Consider the following 20,950-nt stretch of genomic DNA (forward strand, 5'->3'; position numbering starts at 1 on the left):
CTGAGAGCCAATGAACCAAACTGTAAACCCTGTATGTGATGGAAACCACTTCAAGCCAGGGGGTGCAGCAGCACCCCTCGTTCCAGCACCTATGGTGTAGACTTTCCCACTAGGCTGGAGCCTGGGCTCTGAGACCTGGTGAGTGGAGGGGAGGGGGGAAGGGAGTCCCTGACTGGGCAGGAGCCAGGCACTGAAACATCTACACTACTATTTTTAGCCCTGTAGTGCAAGCCCAAGTCAGTTGACCTTGGCTCTGAGACCTGCTGCCCCAGGTTCTGTTTTTGCAGTATAGACCTACTCAAAGTGCCTCCTTTACTCTCTCTCTGTAAATGGTCACGTTAAACAAGACACAATTAGGACTAATTATGCTTGTTGGGAAATAACAATATTAGACATAACTAGCTCCTCGGGGGTGTTGTGAGGGTTGACTTACAAATGTTTGTAAAAAGCTTTGAAGATGAAAAGAGCTAAATGTTGTTGTTGCTGAAGAGCTTAGCCCAGCTCCTGCTGGTTGTGCTCCTGGTGAGGGTCTTGGCTCTCAAGGCAGAGCAGCTGCTTAGGGACCGCTAGGGTGTAGTTCCAGTCTCAGCAGCAGGAATAGGCCCAATGTTCCCATTTGGCATGTCCAGTCACCAGATGGTGAGCCCCAGTAACTGGTTAAGCCTACTCTACTTCTTGGCCAGCCAACACAGCATAGCATAAGCTTGTTTAAAAAAAAAAAATCTATTAATCCCTGTCCACATGTGTACTCAGTTGTCACTTTACATTAGTGGGGTGGGGCGTTTTTTTTGTTAATACTGCACTCTAAGCAAAAAACTCATTGAAAGGTTAAAGAAAACTTGAGTTTTATTGTGCTTATTTCTGTGACTTGGGTAATTAAGGTCAAGTGCACTATTGACCTCTTTCCCTTCAGTCTTTGGAGAAAGGTGGATGGACAGAGATAACTGGAAATGCCTTTAGGTGAGTTCCCTCCTATGAACTGCTGATGTATGGAAGAACCTTAAACCAGATTGTATTTCAATATTATGCTATAGTACCTCTTAACTCTAGTATATCATTCAAATAATTTGAATAGCAGTGTAAATATACAGAACAGGTTAGGGACTAAGGTCCTGTCTGTGTCACATCTACACCTACTAATAACACCAAGACAAGAGGCAGCAGCCGAGGCAAGTGAGGTTCCAGAGGCTTCTGGATGAGAAGACTGTTGTGGGAAGGATTAACAGAATGTAGGGTTTGAGTGGTTGAAAGGAGAACAAAAGCACTTAGTCAACAAGAACGTATTGCTTTAAAGCACAGGAGACAGTATGTGAGAAAGAAATGAAGAGAAAAAATTAGGAGGATCCCTGGAAATGGGAGTAGAAGGAAATGGGCACATATGTGCAGGAAACTGAGATATCAGAGGGCCTGGAAAATAAGGATGAAGAGCTATTGCACTTTTCTACAATGAAAAAAATCAAGCCAAGGATTAAAAGAAGATTGGAATTATGGGGAAGAAACAATTGTCATACAACACAGGAAAGGAATCAGACACTTTATTCTAACACTGAGTAATGTATTTTAATAATATAAGGAAATCAGAATAATGATCAAAAGAGGGAACCAGAGGAAATTCAGCAATCTAATACAGTACAAAAATTGTTAACATTTTTGTCAGTAATTTGATGATTTTACAAATTTCAAAAGAAGTGAAGTAAACTAGTTTTCAGACTTTTGACAGAAAAAACATGGGTTTTATAATGCTACCACAAGCAAAATTTGTCTTTAAACTCTGAACTATTTAAGGGAAAATAACTTCTTCCTTCTCTTAGGATGTGAAAGACTCTGTATCCTCTAAACTCCAGTCATTTGTTTCAATTGAGCCCTCATCATTACTGAATAAAAAATACTTAATATGGGATAGCTTTTCAGAGGTGTGTATGAAATGACATGGTAGTCTCAACGCAGTTCTCCATGCACAGATATCAGTCACAAACTATCATCACAATTTGTTACATTGCTGGCTGTGATCAAAGAAGTCAGGATTTGAATAGGTATGGAGACTGCTCTGACCTGATCTTTCAATGTGTGGGAAGCTTGCACTGAGCAGCTGTAGGGCTGAGGAGTTGGCGAAAGGTCAGGAGTGGAACTCTTCTATGGACCTGTTAAAGATGTGCAGTATGCAGGGCTTTCCTCCAGTGGGTCCTTAGGCAGGGAAATTCTCAGGCTAAACTTCATAAAGGTAAGTTACTGTTGAGAGGATATAGAAGTGAGTTATGGGTAAGACCTTTTATAAAAGCCATGAAAAGCTAGGAAATTGAGTGACAGGTGAAGATAGAACATGTCTATCTTCAAATGAAGAAAACTGAATTAAAATCACTGGAGTGGAAGTTGGTAGTTGCCTAGGGACCAGTGATAATGACTTGATTACATTTAGTATAGCCAAAGAGACAGCCATCCTGACCAGTAAAAATAAACACACACAGTACTTCAAAATCATGTACATTCCCCAAAATTAATCTAAGTATTATGTATCTGCCCTCTGGATCTGACCACAACTGAATAAATTGTAAAGTTAGGCTCTTGTGGATTAGTATTGCTACTCTCTCCTGCTTCTGGAGTTGAAAGAGGAGTGATATTCATGTCACACTCAGTCTTTTAATTCATCTGCATCTTCACTCCTTAAATGGATATTCTGAAAGAAAACTGTATGACATCCCCTTGATTTTAAGTGCCTCAATTTTGATTCTCTTGCTGGCTTCATTAAGCCCCAGTATATTTCAGGAACAAAAGTTAAAGGAGTTCATGGAAAAAATAGGTTTCAGAGTAACAGCCGTGTTAGTCTGTATTCGCAAAAAGAAAAGGAGTACTTGTGGCACCTTAGAGACTAACCAATTTATTTGAGCATAAATTTTCGTGAGCTACAGCTCACTTAAATAGTAATTGTTCAGCTGCTAGTTGACCGCTTCTGAGTGCCTTTTCATGCAAAACAAAAAAACACACCCCACCCTTTCCCCATAATACCCTTCCCATCCCAGATTTCCAGTAGAGGCACATTCAGATCCCAGGTGGTGTATGCCTGAACTTGCCCTTGCTCTCCTCCTAATTTGAATTAATTAGAACTCTGACAAATAAACCTCTATTTAGCAAAACACCTGTGTGACAAAGCATATAAATTAATTAAACCTATTGCTTCAAAGATATGAATAAGTAACAGTATATAGTATGTAAATGCTAATACGCACATGGTACATAAACATTTATACCAAGAGACTAATGAAAAAGGTAAACATGAAGTGACAGACTGTGTGTGCAAATAAATATATTTGTTGTTACCATACATGTGTTAAATATTAACTTTAAATATGGGTAGAAACATAAAAATAACTATACAAGTGCTCATGTAAAGTGATACATGTAGTCACAAATAACACAAGTAGATATGAATACATTAGGATTATGTATATATAATAAACAAATTTATATCTAGTACTATTATTGCCTTATTTTTAATAAGACCTATAAATATATAGTTATGATGACTATATATAGATATACTTGCATTGGTTTATCAATATATTGAAAATACTGATTATCCAGCTACTCCATAGCTTTTCTAAGAGTACTAATTATACCCAAAAACACTATTTAATATATCAAATAGTTCAAATATATGTACATATGTTGCCCAATTTTTCCCATAGTTCGTTTTATTCAGATCTTATACTCTCCATTTTCTTTCTCTTTATGAGAGGATCATGCTGTTACCCTTAGTGAGAACTGGTCTCAATTCCTGTAATGCTTTTCAAGTATCCTATGAGGTTTTGAAGTATTTCACAGAGCCTGTCTGCTTCAATATGAAGATCACAGGATATCTGAGGCTGTACTTAATAACTGATCCCCTGAGAGCTCATTTGATGCCATTAAATGCTGCTCTCGTCTTCCTTAAACTTACAGAGAAGTCTGGATAAAAAGAAAATTTTAAATCCTTATACTTAAGAGTTCTTTTTTGCCTAGCAGCAGACATCAGCTTAACTTTGTCATTAAATAGTCGCAATTTAAAAATGATGGGTCTGGAGTTATCATTGTTCTTTCTCCTTATGGCCCCTGCCGCACAATGAGCCCTTTCAATCTCCAGGAGAGGCAAACTGGGATCCAATCCCAGTACCCCAGGGGTCCTCGAACTTTTTTGCTGGGATGCCCTTTGGAAATATTTCAGGCTGTTGTGACCCACCTCCACACCATGCCACCCTTTCTTCTGCGCTGCTGCTAACAGCAGCACTGCCTTCAGAGCTGGGCACCTCGCCTGAAGCCACCACTTTCATGACCCCCCCTTACAATAGTCTGCAACCCCCTTTTGCGTTGGGACTCCTAGTTTGAGAAACGCTACCTCAGAGAGTGTGTCCTTCAGAAAGCTGATCATGATTTTTGCTTCCAGCACTCCAGGAACCCCAGCAACTGCAAATTATTCCTGTGCAAACTGTTTTCAAGATCTTCTTGATTCTCCTGAAGACTGGTTAGTCTTTGCCTTAAGGAAGCACTCTCCATTTTTAACCTCCTCCTATGGTGGTTTTTCATAAGTTGTGCACTAAGTAGGTCAAATGAGTTTTGACTTCTCCCATATCTTTAGAGAACTCACATATATCTTGAGATAAAAAGATCAAGTCTGGTAGTTAGACAGTCCTTCATAATTGCAAAGTCCTGTGTGAAAGATTGCTGGGTTTCCTCAGCCTTATCTTCCTTTGGAGAATGACTTGGGTCATTTGGCATTTCTATTTTTCCCTCTAAGATCCATAATCAACAAAAAGGGACACCCTGACAGCACATTGCATTTTAGATACCTGGGAGCCCTTAACTGATGAGGTTTAGTGCATGGCCATTGAGGAGACCAGGAGTCAGGTAGCTCCTACTTCTCTCCTGATCATGTGACCCAAGTGTCCATATTTTTAAAAGGATGTTGAAAAATGAGAGATGGTGCAGAGAAGAGACACTCATTGTTTGAGGATTAGAGAAAATGCCTTACAGTTAGAGACTTAAGGAGCTCCATCTATTTAGCTTAAGAAAAAACAATGGCTGGAAGCTGAAGCCAATCACCCTCGCTGCTAAAATTTTGTGCCATTTGAACAAATTTCCAAGGGAAATGGTATAGTCTCCCTTTCTTGATGTCTTCAAATAAAGATGTTTGGTTTAATCAAATATAAGTTAATGACCTCAAAACAGGGATAACTGGGTGAAATTTCAAAGCCCATGATATACAGAAAGTTAGATGATCTAATGGTCCCTTCTGGTCTTAGACTCTCTGAAACTAAAGTTATGCAGAAGTTAAAATCTACAATAAATGTAAAAATTGGGAAATAATGACATTGACCCAGATTACTTCAGCTCCACTACTGTAATGTCCTGAGACAAATCAACTCTTACCTGTCCATAACAAACAGCTCCACCTTCTCATTGGAGTGCCTTACTGTGATTGTACTAACACCAGCCTCTTTTTATGTTCATGCATAGTTTGCAGAAACAACTCTATCCAACTAGTTCCTAATTAAGCAAATTGAAGGCAATCATTGTCCCATTTCCTACTTCTCATTATGGGACCCATTGTGAAAGATGTTCAGGCTATAAAAGAATGTGGAAGATGGCAGCTGGTCTTGCAAGGGAAGGCATCATTTCTGTTTTTGGCAATCCCTCCACTAGCTCAGTGAGCTATGTTAAGAAGCAGTAGACACAGGCACATCCACATTGTCCTCTGCTGATGAGGAACCTTTGTGGATGAGACAAGGAAGTAAAAAAGATGTGATCCTCAGAGCTCAAGAGGGACTTGGAGCCAATGGAACTACATGGAGGTGGGAAGAAAAAGCTACTCTGTCCATCTGCTTGGAAAAACTACCATAAATCTGCTTTTATTATGTAAGATTTTTAAGAGGCTGACAGTAGATATGGTGAAACTGTCTAACTTCTGTATCCACAAGCAAAACTAACTCAAACTGCATATATATAATTGAGTCCTGCCTGAGAGACGGTATAAAATTTAAAGCCTCATAAAACACAATGAAATAAAGTTAATCTTCATGTTGGTAGCCAGTTTTAAGCACTTTAGTTGCATTAATTCTTCCTGTGTCTTTACATATGGGTTAGCAACCCCATTTTTCCATCCTATCCGTCACCTTTGATTCTCTCTGTTCCTCCTTCCTTGTTTGCTTCAGTGCTAGCTACAATTTAAACATCTGTACAATCTTGGATCTGCAGTAGTCATGTGTCCTCTGACTTGCCTTCAGCTGTCATATTTCTGGTCTTTCCCAAAGACGCAATTCATGTGCTACTTACAACTTTTGTTTATCTTGTTAGTTATTTAAGTGTGCTGTGCCAGATGCTATCCAGACAAATGTTTTGCTTGCACTCTCCCATCTGTGCATTGCTCTTTTCTTTTAAATTCTCCATCTGCAGCAAGACATCTTCTCAGATAAATAAAAGTTTGTCATGTTTCACTGAGGGATTTGTGGTTCTTTATCTACATTTGTCCGCTTTGCACCCCTCAATTGCAACTGTACACAGTCCTCACATGCTCATCACTAAAGAACATTGGGGAGGGTGTATAATCGTGACGCACCTCTATTGGTCTAAGGTTGTTGAATCTGTTACAGCTTCTGTCCCTATGTATGTGGTGAATGAAAATTCTTGGTATTGTGGAGGAGAACAGCCAACCTCACAGGTGTTCTTGTCATATATCACTATTTACAACTTTGTTGGCTCTCTAAGCAAAGAGGTCAGGGCTTGAATGTACATAGTCTGAACTAAGTAATTTTCTGAATCTGAAGGTGGTCCCTCCAGGCCAGGGGTGAAGAACAGTTGTGAAAGTTGAATGTGGGAAGTTCGCACTGCCATGCCAAATCTGTACCAGTACTTTAAGTGAGGGGGAAAGGACTTTTGGTCTCCAGTGCTGTCAACTATAGAGCCATTCATAAGTATTACAATTAATTTGTTCAATTTTCACATTTCAAAGGAACCTACATAGAAACCTCTTGTTGTTCAGAGCTGACAACGAAATGAATATAGAGTTCAAATGCTGAAATTCCTGTTAGATTCTAAAGTCAGTGTTATGCTACACGGTGTATGAAAGTAACTTCATTAATCCATTCAGTGGATGATTCTATTATGTACAGCTGTTTAGATTTAGCAGATGGTGAGCTCATGTGCTACATTGGTAAAATAATATCTTTCAAACGAAAAAAGATAGCTTAGTTGTGGTAGCTAGTAGAAATCCATTTAGTGTTTATATAGCTGAATAAAACTGCTGTTATAAACTAACAGGCTTTCTAGTTTGAAAAGTTGATGGCATTTTGCTCACGTGGAAAACTGACCCGCATTTCAAAGATTTGTCTATGCATTTAGTTAGTTATTGTATATTGCTGATACAATATCAAATTTGGCAAGAATCAGGGATCAAAATACTGGTGATTGGTGAATGTATAGTTTGTGTAACTTTTCTGTGTACTGCCCCTTTAATTTTATACAAGTCACCTATCTGTCTACAGTCAGCTATTTTGAGACTCTGGGCTCAGTGCTCCAGAGACAGAGGGGAGATGCACCTGTGAACTTTCTGATGGAGACTTAAATTTGTTCTTGCTTTTTAGGTTTCTTCATTTAAAATGAATGACTGTGTGGCTTAAAGTACGGTAGGCCACTTAAAGTGCAGCTAAAAAGATACTTCCTTTTTGAAGGATTCCACCAGTCTGAAAGATTCCTTCCACTGAATGAAGCAGGGATCCTGTGGGAAAATAGAAAAGGAGTACTTGTGGCACCTTAGAGACTAACCAGTTTATTTGAGCATGAGCTTTCGTGAGCTACAGCTCAGTGAGCTGTAGCTCACGAAAGCTCATGCTCAAATAAACTGGTTAGTCTCTAAGGTGCCACAAGTACTCCTTTTCTTTTTACGAATACAGACTAACACGGCTGTTACTCTGAAACCTGTGGGAAAATAGTATGTAATCATAGGGTGACCAGATGTCCTGATTTTATAGGGATAGTCCCGATATTCAGGGCTTTGTCTTGTATAGGTGCCTATTACCCCCGACTTCCTGTACAGATTTTGCACATTTGCTATCTGGTCACCCTATGTAATCATGCCATTAAAGACTATATCATAATGCATATGCACAAGAGGTTTGAATTAAGGTTGTATAGATGGCCTTAATTCTGAAATTTCCTAACTTTTGAGTGCCTGACTTTACAATCTTAATATGTTAATATATTTTTTCAGATGCAATATACATACAGGGTATGGGCAATGCAAATTTTAGAATGATGTAGAAATGGATGTAATTGATGGCAAATATGTTGAGAAAGTAAATATGGAACAGAATTATAATCTTTTTTTAAGGTTTCAAAAGTTGTTTAGCTATCATATTTGTGTTGCCCTTATTATTTCCTGTACCTCTCCATCTCCTAGCTTCTGATGGAAGGAAATATGAGAACCAGAACATGAAACTGAACTGTGTAGCCTCACTCTCCAAGCAAATCCAAGGATAAAAAGTAAGGTAAGTGGAAAAGTAAAACAATTTTTATATAATTTCCATGTTAATGATCTAGTGGTCTGTTTGTCAGCAATACTGTATTGAAGTTTTTTAAAGGCATAGTCAAACCCCTTTGATAAAAGTCTCTGCCTAACAAACTTTATGGTTTGGTTATGGTTATTCAAAGCTGTAGCATGTCACTTGAAGTTATTTCCTTGAGCCTCTCTCCAATTACCCCAAAACTAAACACATAAAGGGAAGACAGGATCCAGGTAAGCTCCTGCCTCTCCTGCTTAACTGGACCCATGACAATCCATATTTCCTGGTATCCCTGAAGTTAAAAAATGAAGTTTTTATTGCATATGGACCAACTCTTGTCCCACTGAAGTCAATGGGAGACTTTACATTGACTTGAATCTCTTGAAAGTGTTGATTAATGGCATTTTCAGTGTTCAAAAAGATATTATCAACTTGCATAATTTCCTCTGTCTGCACTCCCTACCAGGGATATTGTTGCTATGTGAATGCATTGTTAGTTACAGTCTAAGAGCCATTGGATTACAAAAGACACTACAAAAATCTTGTTTAATTACTTCAATAAAGAAGTTCATTGTTTTAATACCTGGAATGTTACCACACAATTTTGGGGCTCCCACCCCCCTTCCTGGGCCTAATGGCCCTATACAGGTTAACTGGATCTTGTCTTAGTAAAGGAGCTTTTACCACACAGTAAATATTCTTAAACATGTACATATATTTATTAGCAATTAACAATCAATCAAAATACACACACCAAGCATCTAACGCTCACCACTCCCAATAAAGCAGATGAATGTCTCCCAATGGCCAGTCACGATCCAGTCTTGTCTGGGGCTCTGGCTTCCACGCAGTCGAGTCATACAGGGGTTAAAAATCCTACCAGCTTTGATCTTAAGCCGTATCCCAGAGTTAAGTTCCAATGAGCTGGTTTCCTGACCCTCATTATATAGTCAAAATGAGTTGTTCTTATCAATACCTTAACCAATTATTGCACTCAACACCTAACTTTGCAAAAACACCTACCAAATATTTTCACTATACAAAGATTCACATGCCTAAGACTGACTACTTATTAGTTTTTGTATTTTTTTTAAGTTAGTACAAACTTCTCAAGGTCTACTTATCTTTTCTTTGTTAGTGGAATACATTTGTAACAGCAAAACCTTGTACTTTTTTTATTATCAGGAAGAAGCTGGACAAACTCTAGGCTAGCTTGTCCTTTCTCTCCCCATTCTCATGACTTTGTGAATATATATCTATCCCTGTTAGTAATGCTGCAGCTGATACTTGTCTGTCGGCCTTGCGTATGCAGACAGACAAGTTCTCCTGACTCTGTAGTTTTTGTTTCTAGCTTATGATGGCTGAGCATACAAAATAGCAGCAGGCTACTAAGTCCATTCGCAAGAAGGCTGTGGGTCATGTCAAGTCCAGGCCTCTCATTACATGAAAGGCAGTCATTTTGTGCTTTGTAAAATAGAATAGGAAGTTTGCAGGGCATTGCAAAGCCTCTTCTGGCAACAGGAGAAGCCTGGGGTTAATGAAACCGCTTTTGTGGATGGGCCAAGCCTAAGAGAATTTGGGTGAAATTCCCGAACACACAATGCTTTTCTCTAACTTCTAAGATAAAACTGTGCTAAGAAATAATTGAAGTCCTGTGGACAATGGCCTAGTAAATCCTTGGGACTGAATGTTACTCTGTGTGTGCTCGTGAGCACAACAACATTAATGATGCTGTATTTTTCGTGAACTTAAAGTGCTCAGGCTATAATGAAGGTTCAAAAAACATTGTCACTGTAATGCTAAGTGCCTTTTTGGCTCTTCAGAAGTGGCAGGAGAAAGTTGGGGAGGGCATAAGGACCATCTATGTCCCTCTTGACATCTTACTCAGAGCGTGGCCAAAATACTATTGCAAAGCCTAATGTATTGCCCTTCCATGGGCTTTTATTTTTTGTAATGATGTGGGGAGGAATAAGGAGAAGGCAAGTCAATATCCTTATTCTTCACACCTTCAACTGGTCACAGAGCTGAGTAGGCATGGAACCCATTGCACCTTCTGTAGGGGCTGAGGAGCTACCCTCTCCAGCTGACTTTGACTAGCCAGAACTCCTCCTTTTGGCACCAGTTACAATGCCGCCTCTACATACACTCCTCCAGCATGCTTTTAGTTCTCATGTATCTTACCCTGGCCTTTCAATAATTACTAGATAGTAAATGAACAGTACAGATGGTGTGACATTGATTAAGGATTAATTCAATATGCATTGGAAGGCCTGTTAAAAACTTACTTAGCAGTACTAAAAAATCAAATATTCCCCCTACAGTGGTTGGAATGTTTTATGTATTATATTTTATATAGACTGAGGCTGTGGAAGAGAGGAGGAGGAGGAAAAGAGGAGGTGCAGCAGTCTCTCTTGAAGAGGTCTTCTCAAACTCTTGTTCCAGTCTCTTTTCCTAGATAAAGATTCATTCGCTCCAATACAAATAATAAGAGTTTGCATCACATTTCACCTGCCCACCATCTCCCCAACACCTAGTCTCAAAAAGAACAAAAAAGTGCATTTTAGGTGCATGAAGACAGACAATTACTAATTTCACTCACTTTCCTCATTACCACATATGACTCAGGAAAAAAGGGGTACTGATTACAGTTTAGTCAGAATTTTTAAAAAATGTCTGCATGTGGCGTGTTAAGTCTGAAAGATGCCTCAAGAAATAGGGGGGAAATCCATCCCTCTCTCTATTTTCTCAGATCTTCTCTGAATCTCCTCTGGAGCAGATTGGAACCTCCCCAGGCAGCCCAGCCTCACACTCTGAGAAACAGAGCTAGCATTCCTCAAAAGCACACTGTAGAAAGGAATTTTGTTTTCCTCATGAGCTCAGGCCTGGCTTTCCAACCACCATTTCCTATTGTTGCTGATCTGCTTGCCCCATTACTTTGACCTTCACTTTCTGGCTAAAAGGATCAAATTAGAATTAATTTCTCTGATTTTCTTTTGTTTTGAAAGTCAGAATGGGAATTTCACACATCTCTGGACACTGCTCAGCAGCAGGTAAAGAATGTTACATCTTATGTAAGGGCCACTCAGAAAATAATCAACTGCACCGCCATGCTTAAAAGAACTTACTCTGTCCTCATAAAATGGAGGTTTTGCATCTCTGCATGTGTCCAAATTCAGATGCCTGCTACTTTATGCTTCAGTTTATAGTTGTCAAGGTTCCTTCCCCACTCTGACCTTTAGGGTACAGATGTGGGGATGTGCATGAAAACCCCCTAAGCTTATTTTTACCAGCTTAGGTTAAAACTTCCCCAAGGTATAAACTATTTTACCTTTTGCCCTTGTACTTTTATTGCTGCCACCACCAAGCATCTAACAGATATATAACCGGGAAAGAGCCCGCTTGGAAACATCTTTCCCCCTCAAAAATCCTCCCCAAACCCTACACCCCCTTTCCTGGGGAAGGCTTGATAAAAATCCTCACCAATTTGCATAGGTGAACACAGACCCAAACCCTTGGATCTCAAGAACAATGAAAAAAGCAGTCAGGTTCTTAAAAGAAGAATTTTTAATAGAAGAAAAAGTAAAAGAATCACCTCTGTAAACTCAGGATGGTAAATACCTTACAGGGTAATCTGATTCAAAACTTAGAGAATCCCTCTAGGCAAAACCTTAAGTTAAAAAAAGACACAAATACAGGAATATACATTCCATTCAGCACAGCTATTTTATCAGCCATTTAAACAAAACAGAATCTAACGCATACCTAGCTAGATTACTTACTAAGTTCTAAGACTCCATTCCTCCTCTGTTCCCGGCAAAAGCATCACACAGACAGAGAGAAAGAACCCTTTGTTTCTCCTCCCCCTGCCCCCCCTCCAGCTTTGAAAGTATCTTGTCTCCTCATTGGTCATTTTTGGTCAGGTGCCAGCAAGGTTATCCTAGCTTCTTAACCCTTTACAGGTGAAAGGGTTTTTCCTCTGGCCAGGAGGGATTTAAAGGTGTTAACCCTTCCCTCTATATTTATGACAATAGTGATTAATTGGCTATAACAGTTAAAATGGGGATAGCCCACATCAATCTTGATAGCAATCTTCCATTGTATTTTAACAACTGCAATAAGATACAGTAGTCTTACTGGCTACTAGCATTATGCACATTGAATCTTCTTCAAAGCTGTAATTGGCACAGGACAGAGTAATAGCTTTTAACTGCCTTCAAATATAGGTTAATAAAAGAGAATGTTGATTCTTAGTTTAGAAGAACAGAACACAAAGCATTTGCTGCGGCTGAGAGAATTTCAGGTGAAAATCAACCGTTAAGCACATTGTAAAGCTAGTAAGGAAGGCTGGTATAAGCCTTTGACAGGATGAATTCAACCATAGACTTCTCTCCTGTAGGATGGGCATCTAAATTAATCCCTACTCACCATGTACAGGGTTGAATAACAATTTGCTAGTGGAGAAAATCTTCCCTTTTCCTCTTCTGATGCAAACGTTAACCTCACAGCAGAACCATGATCAGAGTCCAGTTGAGGTGGGCTTCCTCCTACCACTCCTGCAATTGGCACCATGTAGGTGGACATTGCATATATTTTTCTTTAATTTTAATTGAGCTGCCTTCAGAACTTCTTTCTAATCTTGTTTTTTCTTCCATAAACTGAAATGTCACCCATATAAACTTCCACAACTTCCAGGCCTTTGAAGGATATTGCTCATTTTTTTTCTATGGGAGGTTCTAGGGTACTTGTGATGCTGAACAAGAGATGACATAAAGAACATCATCTGAAATGTCACAAGCTTGGCAGTATCAGGGTAGGGTGGAACTTGACAGAATCTGCTACCTGGAGAATATTAACTTTGAGACTAGCTTCGATAGTGAAATATATCATTGTCAAAATGCTTTACTTGTTAGTTAAGAGCCCTTATAAAGGCTTCCACACTTTCTCCCAGTCTACTCTAATCCTTGGGTGAAAGCACACACAGTCCAGAGTGTTAAATTGCTTTTTGAAAGGTTATGTCCATCTTCTTTATGAAGAAAGATGTCAGTTGTTCTGCCTTCTTCAGACTAATGACTGATCTCTATTTCCAGCTTCACTCCCCACTGCATAAGATAATGAACTGACTTGTACTTCATTTCACCGTGTTAAGCATTCTTGCCATTCAGAATCCAATGATGCGCTTGTGACATTCAGGTCATTCCATAGACTTGTCAAACTGAGAGTCTTTGGGATGGTTGAATTTGGCTATTCTCTTCTCGCTTGCCTAGGTTCTAAATGAGTTTACATCTGCCCCACATCATGTGACCATAGTAAAAAATGATTCACGTCCTTCTACCAGTGAACAAGCCGCTTTTTTTTTTTTTTTTTGAATAAGGAAAGTAGTTACATCCCTGAAAATACTATTTCTCTTTGGCTTTGATGCAGAATGGCTTCCCTGGCCCTCTGCCTTTACAGCTTCAAAAGAACCAGACACACACCATTATGGAGGTGTGTGGGGGAAGGAGGGGAAATCTGAGTATGGGTTCCTGTGATGCTGCAGAGGCAGGATCCCAGGAAAGGTTCTGACTGGAAGCTCTGTATTGGAGCTGAGGGAAAGGGAGCCTCTTTCAGGGCCTTACTCTGTCATTGCTGCCCTACTGCTGCTGTTGTGGTCAGTGTTTGGTGCTATGCCTTCCAGGGAAGCTGGGGATGCAGAGTGCAAAAGGCCCATTGTTTGTGAAGGTGGCAGGCATGGGAAGGACAGTACTGGGACCTGTTGAGCCCAGATAGATGTGGCTGATTGGGTGTGAGAGTTGAATAATCCCTGCTGGCCCTTCACCTCACCCTGCCCTGCCCTCCTTTGTGGTTGGGCCAGAAGCAGTTCTAGGTAAATGGTTTATCTACTAAGTTTATTACCAGACTAGCAATAGCATACGTCATCTTAAAAACCAGTCATTTAAGAGAGTCCTTTTTTCCTATAGTGCTGTGTGATCCTCTGAGGGGATTCTGTACTAATCCACCAGCAGCTACCTTTAACTGGCATTCTCCGCTTAATGGATATGCACTACATCATTCTAAGCTTAATAATAAAGGCACAGTTCTTAATTTCAATTTTAGAGCCTTTGGGGGGGGGAATATAACCTGTTATAAACATTAGCTCCAGCTGAACTGCCGCGTTCAAGGTCTCAGCTGTGGAACTATGTTTTTAATTAACTTTCAAATTTTTCCACTCATTCTGAAAGCTACGGCAGGAGTCTTCAAACATTAATTTTAATCAGCATGGGTCAAATCTGCAGTTCTTTTGCTCTGACACTCCCCCTGACTGCAATAAGAGCTTGCCTGAGTAAAGACTGTATCGTTTGACCCATATGTGCAGCAATACCTCAGGCCACTAAAGTGAGCTGAGGATGTTTGTTCATCCTTCGTGCCCTAATTAAGCCAGAGCACCACAGTCGTCAGATACAAGTTGAATGTGCACTGCAAAAGCATCATGCCAAAAGAGAGCGAGTTCTGAGTTTCTTTTATTGATCATATGCAGATCTTCGACATTCTGAACCGGTAGATTTTAGTGATTTAATTCTGCACAGCCATAGCACAAGATAAATGGGGTAGTTGTCAGCTCCCAGTTTTTTCTGGATGCAGTACGTGCAGAATTCAACAGAGGAATCTGAGTAAGTGTAGAAAACTTATTTATTTAAAAAGAGCTTAGGTCACTGACCCAGCAAAAACTAACCCCTATCATTTGTTTATCATCTGTTTTGTCCTGCTTTTCTCACTTCACTGAACACGTTAGTTCCCTTCTCCTGTGTTGCTGTAGATCAAAGCTTGTAGCTCTCTTGACCTCAGAGTGTGTGTATGTGCAGCTTGAAGCTTCAGCCTTATTTCTGATGCCTAGCTTTCTCCCAATGAAGATCAGGGCTTAGCCTCTTGTACTGTAGGTGAAGAGTTGCTTGTCACAGTGGGAAGAAGGTTCTGAGTAGCTGAGCGCTCGGCTAATGGAGAGGTACTTAGAGCTGAAAATATAGCTGTCTTAGACTTAACTGTAAAGAAGGTTTCAGTAACTCAATACCTTGTTGCTAGTAGCATCACCACCAGGCAATTTAGCAGCACTTTTCAAGACTACAGGTAATAAAGAAAAGGAGTACTTGTGGCACCTTAGAGACTAACCAATTTACTTGAGCATGAGCTTTCGTGAGCTACAGCTCACTTCATCGGATGCATACATGGTGTCTGTGTATATAATGTCTTCTGCAATTTCCACAGTATGCATCCGATGAAGTGAGCTGTAGCTCACGAAAGCTCATGCTCAAGTAAATTGGTTAGTCTCTAAGGTGCCACAAGTCCTCCTTTTCTTTTTGCAAATACAGACTAACACGGCTGTTACTCTGAAACAGGTAATAAAGAGGTACTGAGACAGTCTTAATAAGTACTAATGTTTAGGTGCTCTTACAGGCAAGAACCAGAATTCCTATGATTGCACCCTTAGCCCCTGGCACCTGTTTTTCAAAGATCAACTTTTATTTTATTTCCTGTTTCCTAAAGTGTATAGTTGTTTTGTCAGAGGTACCTCAAACCAGAAAATTTGGGGGTCAGCTGCGGTCCCCAACGGTAGCTTCATCTGAACTCTTCCCCCTAGTCTGGAGAAGGACTCCCAGGGTGCAATGCAGGACTTTCCTTGGATAGTCATCTATGCTCCTCCCTATGTTCTAAGAGTGGTGTCCTAGTAAACTGTCTCCTCTTGGTCTTCCCACATGGCAAAAAAGTTTCCTTCTCCTGTAGAGCATGATGCTGCATTAATGAGACCATGGTATGATATGATGATGGAAAACTATAACAATTTCCACCTGAACTGTTCACCCTATTTGTCATGAAATTTCTATCCAGAACCAGACCTCTTCCATGCAGACTCTGGGCAGACTTAACTATTATGCAGTGTTTTTGGATGGAGCTATGCAAATCTTGTCTGTCTCATTTTGCATGGGCTTCAGCAAACCTTTCATCTATTTTACTTTCCTTCTTTTACTTTATGATTCAGTTGAAGCCAAGTTGGGAAGAGCAGAAACAACAATTACACCAATGAGTTTTGATAAGCTTACAGTATAGCCTTCAAGTCTAAGGTCTTCTTCAGTACAGAAGACCAAACACAAGAAAGGTTTACTAAGTTTTTTTTTCTTAAGAAATCATAGAACTTAAAGCTGACATACCTCTGGCCCTGGTGAGGCTGCAAGATATGGGAGGCAACCTCCTAGCTGTGATATTCTTGCCAATTTTTATCTTGTGTTTGTGCTTTATGAAATTTAATGGGATAAAACGCAGACCCCAAGCAGTTTCTCTAGCAGTCATGACTTATCTCTGATGTGCATCATTTTTATTTCCTTACTACTATTTCTATGTTGTCTCTAAGTACTGCTTACAAAGTGAACTCAACCTAGATTTCCTCAGAGCTGGTGCAGTTATTGGGCCTAATTCAACTCTCATTTACATGAGCGTTACATTGGCATAACACTGCTGACATGAGCTGAGTTACTTTTGTTTTAGCGCACAAGAGGAAAATCAGACCAATTACGTCCATTGCACCTACATTACTAATGTAAGGATAAAGGGCCTTCTCTGAAACTGATGGCAAGCATACTAAATTACAGTCAAGGTGACTACATGATTCACTCTAGTCTGTTTCCTTCAGGCATTTTATCAGACATCATTAGGCATGCAGGAATGTGACTAGAAGCAATAAGTGAAAAAAGAGCTGAATTACTTTAAAATGAATGACAGGTAAAGAATAAGATCTGTTTTTTCAGGTTTTGTCTTGAAACTGGGAATTAGACAAGTTGTGCTGGCTAGCAGATTTAAATTCTGTTTTCCTTTATCTCTGATTTTATATTTAAATAAGTTGAATTTGTGTTGAAATGATTATTTAGTTAGACTGGCTGCTAACTATTCTGCTGTGTTCACAGTAAACCACCCTATAAAATAAAAACACATTATATTATAAGAGAGGCAATTTGTGGCAAACTAAATCTTTATTGCATAGATGTACAAAGGTTGGAATAGAAACATCAGTGGCAGTGTTTATCAGGGCAGTTGCCTCAGCATGTTCCCTCAAACTACTCAAGCAAGCATAAAGTGGCTGCACAGAAACCCTCACATCGTTTTTTTCTTTAATGACGCATGAAGCCTTTGTAATCCTTTGAGAAGGTACATCGATGCAAGCAATAAGTGAACCTGTTCTTAAATACAATTTACAATTTGGGTCCCCCAAAAACTTCCTTCCATCTATCTAGGGAAAGATGGAGGGTAGGAATTCCTCACAGCCCCCACTCTGATTCAGCCCTTTTCCTGCAGCCCCATCACAATAATAATGGTGAGGTCTCTTTCCCTGCATCAAAACAGCCATACTCTCCATAATGGCTGCTATCCACTTTAAAACTCTGATGCACTGTTTCAAATTGCTTATTCTGCAGTACTTGACAGGTTTTCTGCGTAATAAAAGGTAAATGTTTAATGGTGGGCAATGTCACTCTTCTGTAATTTCCCATCCCTTTACTTTGTGTTCTGCTTGTCTCTTCCTAAAATAAGTCACTTTTATAACCTTATCTAATGTATTCTGTTCTGCCTCCACTCTCTTGCATTTGCAAGAATTCACACAGTCTGCTTAATTGATTTGTCATTCTAGGACCATATCTGTAATTCTTATGCAGGTACTTGGTAACCATTCTGAATTCTGATGAACAAAAGGAAAGTTTCAAGACTGCAATGTTCAGGAGAAACGGAATGTCTGCAGGCAAAACAGTTATTATTCCTACTGGTTACTAGGCTGCTGTGACTCACCACAAACAGAGGGAACAGGATGGTTCTACTATAATAAAAATGTATATACACTCTTAAAGCATTTCAGCTGTTAGTTTAATTTAGTCAATTAAATCTACAGTATCAACTCTAGGACTATATTAATCTTTGCTGAACAGAGGCAGCTATAGTTTGAATAAGATAAATTGAAACTGAGCCAGTCGAAGTCAAGAATCTATCATAAGCCCCAGGTTTCAGAGTAGCAGCCAGATTAGTCTGTATCCACAAAAACAGCAGCAGAACTTGTGGCACCTTGGAGACTAACAAATTTATTTGAGCATAAGCTTTCGTGAGCTACAGCTCACTTCATCGGATACACAGAATGGAACATATAGTAAGCCATCTCATCGCTTTATTACTTTGGTACATATTCATTTTTACTAAGGAAGAGAATGGTAGTGCTGGATCTCAATGTCCTGTGTCACTGCCATGCAACCCCAGTTCAGGTGAGCTCCCGATCCAAACATGGTACATGGGCTTGGGCAATAAGAAGTGAGGAGTTGGAACGCTGTGGGAGGCAGCCTTTACAGAGGTGAGTGCTTGCATAGGTCATGAGTGCCCCTGCATCACCTCTCGGGCCAGTGTACAAAATCTCTTTCTTTCAATAACCTCTGGCTATGTCCTGAGACATAGCCAGCTGAAGGGAGCGTGATAATGAAATGCTGGGTTCAAGAGTGATGTGGAAAACGGGTGGGACTCCAGAATTCCCCCTCCCCGCCCCCACCCTTCCACAAAAGAAAAAGGATACTGTCTCACAACTACAAGGATTAGGTCCAGAGGGACATGCTTACAATGAACTCGGCCCAGGGAAACACCATTTACATTCTTCACTCCAAACCCTGAATGATTTCAATGTACTCCACTGTGCAAATAATTTCTAGTTATAGCTGAATCTGTGCATATGACTGTTCCGTGGAAAAATGCCTTTAGCTTTAATAGGGTTCCAGCGTACCTCTAAATCAAAACAAACTGGGAAATGCACTGCTTTGTCTGCCAGGGTTACTAAGCATGTGAGTGTGAGATTGCTTTGCAAACTGGTACTCGTGACTACAAAAGAATTACCTCTACTATAAATTGCAACTTCTCCTAGAGTGTCTCCAGCTTTAACAAATATCAGCAATGACAAAGCTACTTGGAGTGGCAGAAATTGCAGAAAAAAGGGGTTTTAGCCACAATGGGTGTAGGAGAGTCATGAGTGCACTCTTATCTTCTACATTTCGCTATCAGCTCACAGAAGTTTAGAGCCAAGATAGAATGCAAAATTGCTATTGGCATCTGAGCCTGGCATTTGTCTCCGTTAACATTAAAGAAGGGATTGTGTTCATTTGACTTAGTCTCTCCTCAGCTACTCTGGTTTATTTTTAGGAGAGATGATGGGAAGAGACAGAATAAATACCAACTAGTTTAAAATAAACTAGGATTCTGCTGGGAACCTAGGGGCATGCTCCCAAACTGCATTTTTAATGAAGTAATTGTGATACTCATCATTCCACTAGGATCAAAACTATAGCTCTTCGTGAGAATATCAAACTGTTTCCTAACCATGAACTATTTATTGTAAAGGCTTATTCAAATGGCTCCTCAGCATCAGGAGCTAGAAACCAAATTCTAAACTTGCTTCCAAGGTCAATATAAAATGGCAGTTTGTAGTGAAGGTACACTTTTGGGGAGTTAGGAGACAGGTTGTTATGGGCCACTAATATGACAATTAGTATTTTAGCTGATGGGGTATGAAACATTACTGCAAAGAAAGCCTGGGTAGTGCCTCTATTTGTCAAGAAGATGATCCAGCACAATGGAGGCCTAGTGAAGTAATGGAAGTAGAAGACCTCCTTCTAAGAAGCATTCATAGGAACAATCATAAACAAATTCATGCACATACATAACTTTCCACTAAGATGAATAATTATAGCCAGTATGAGATACTGTACTGTTTCTTCTAATCACTTAGGGCAGGGATCTCAAACCCAAATCACCATGAGGGTCCACATGAGGACTAGTACATTAGCCCGAGGGCTGCATCACTGACACCTGTTCATATAAAGGTACAAAAGCCCCCTACCCCGCTGCCCCTGTGTGAGAAGTGTGTGAGAACAGTTTTGTTTGGGCTGAAGAAAATTGCTAAGTGGGGTTTCTCAAGACTTTGAGTGAGGCTACAGAACTGGTGCAGCAGCAGACCAGAATCCTCTGAAAATAAGAACAAGCACCCAGCTCTTAGAAATGTAGTGAAGACATTTTGGAGTGAACTTAACTTTTGGGGGATGCTCCCTTCTGTTACACTATTACTGGTGAAACTCCAATCATGAGTGCTGGAGTAGATTATATTTGTTTTTTTGACACCATCTCATCTCCCTTGCTCAGAGCAGGTCTTCTAAACAACATGATAGTTTAATTAAGTAATTAATAAATAAAATAAACCCAGTGGCCATGTGAGTGCTGAATACATTAGTAGCACTTCTTCCATTGTCCTTCCACTGGAGCTGAAATTGTCATTACACCTAATGGTGGGAGAAAGAGTTTAGTGTATATACGGTTGGAAGAAGGGAATTAAATCCTTCATAAATAAGCTTTAAATGAACATATGTCCTGCTAGCAGGAAA

General features: G+C 39.8%; 1 long non-coding RNA gene across 1 annotated transcript in view; it reads left to right on the top strand.

The window, feature by feature from the left end:
- Positions 1 to 20,950, top strand: part of LOC122464133 — an 80,145-nt gene that overhangs the window by 19,740 nt on the left and 39,455 nt on the right. Inside the window, exon 2 of the long non-coding RNA XR_006288045.1 lies at positions 8,426 to 8,513. This is a non-coding gene — a long non-coding RNA (uncharacterized LOC122464133). The remainder of the gene's footprint in view (positions 1 to 8,425; positions 8,514 to 20,950) is intronic.

The sequence above is a fragment of the Chelonia mydas genome, chromosome 1 (assembly GCF_015237465.2).
Source record: "Chelonia mydas isolate rCheMyd1 chromosome 1, rCheMyd1.pri.v2, whole genome shotgun sequence".
NCBI lineage: Eukaryota > Metazoa > Chordata > Testudines > Cheloniidae > Chelonia > Chelonia mydas.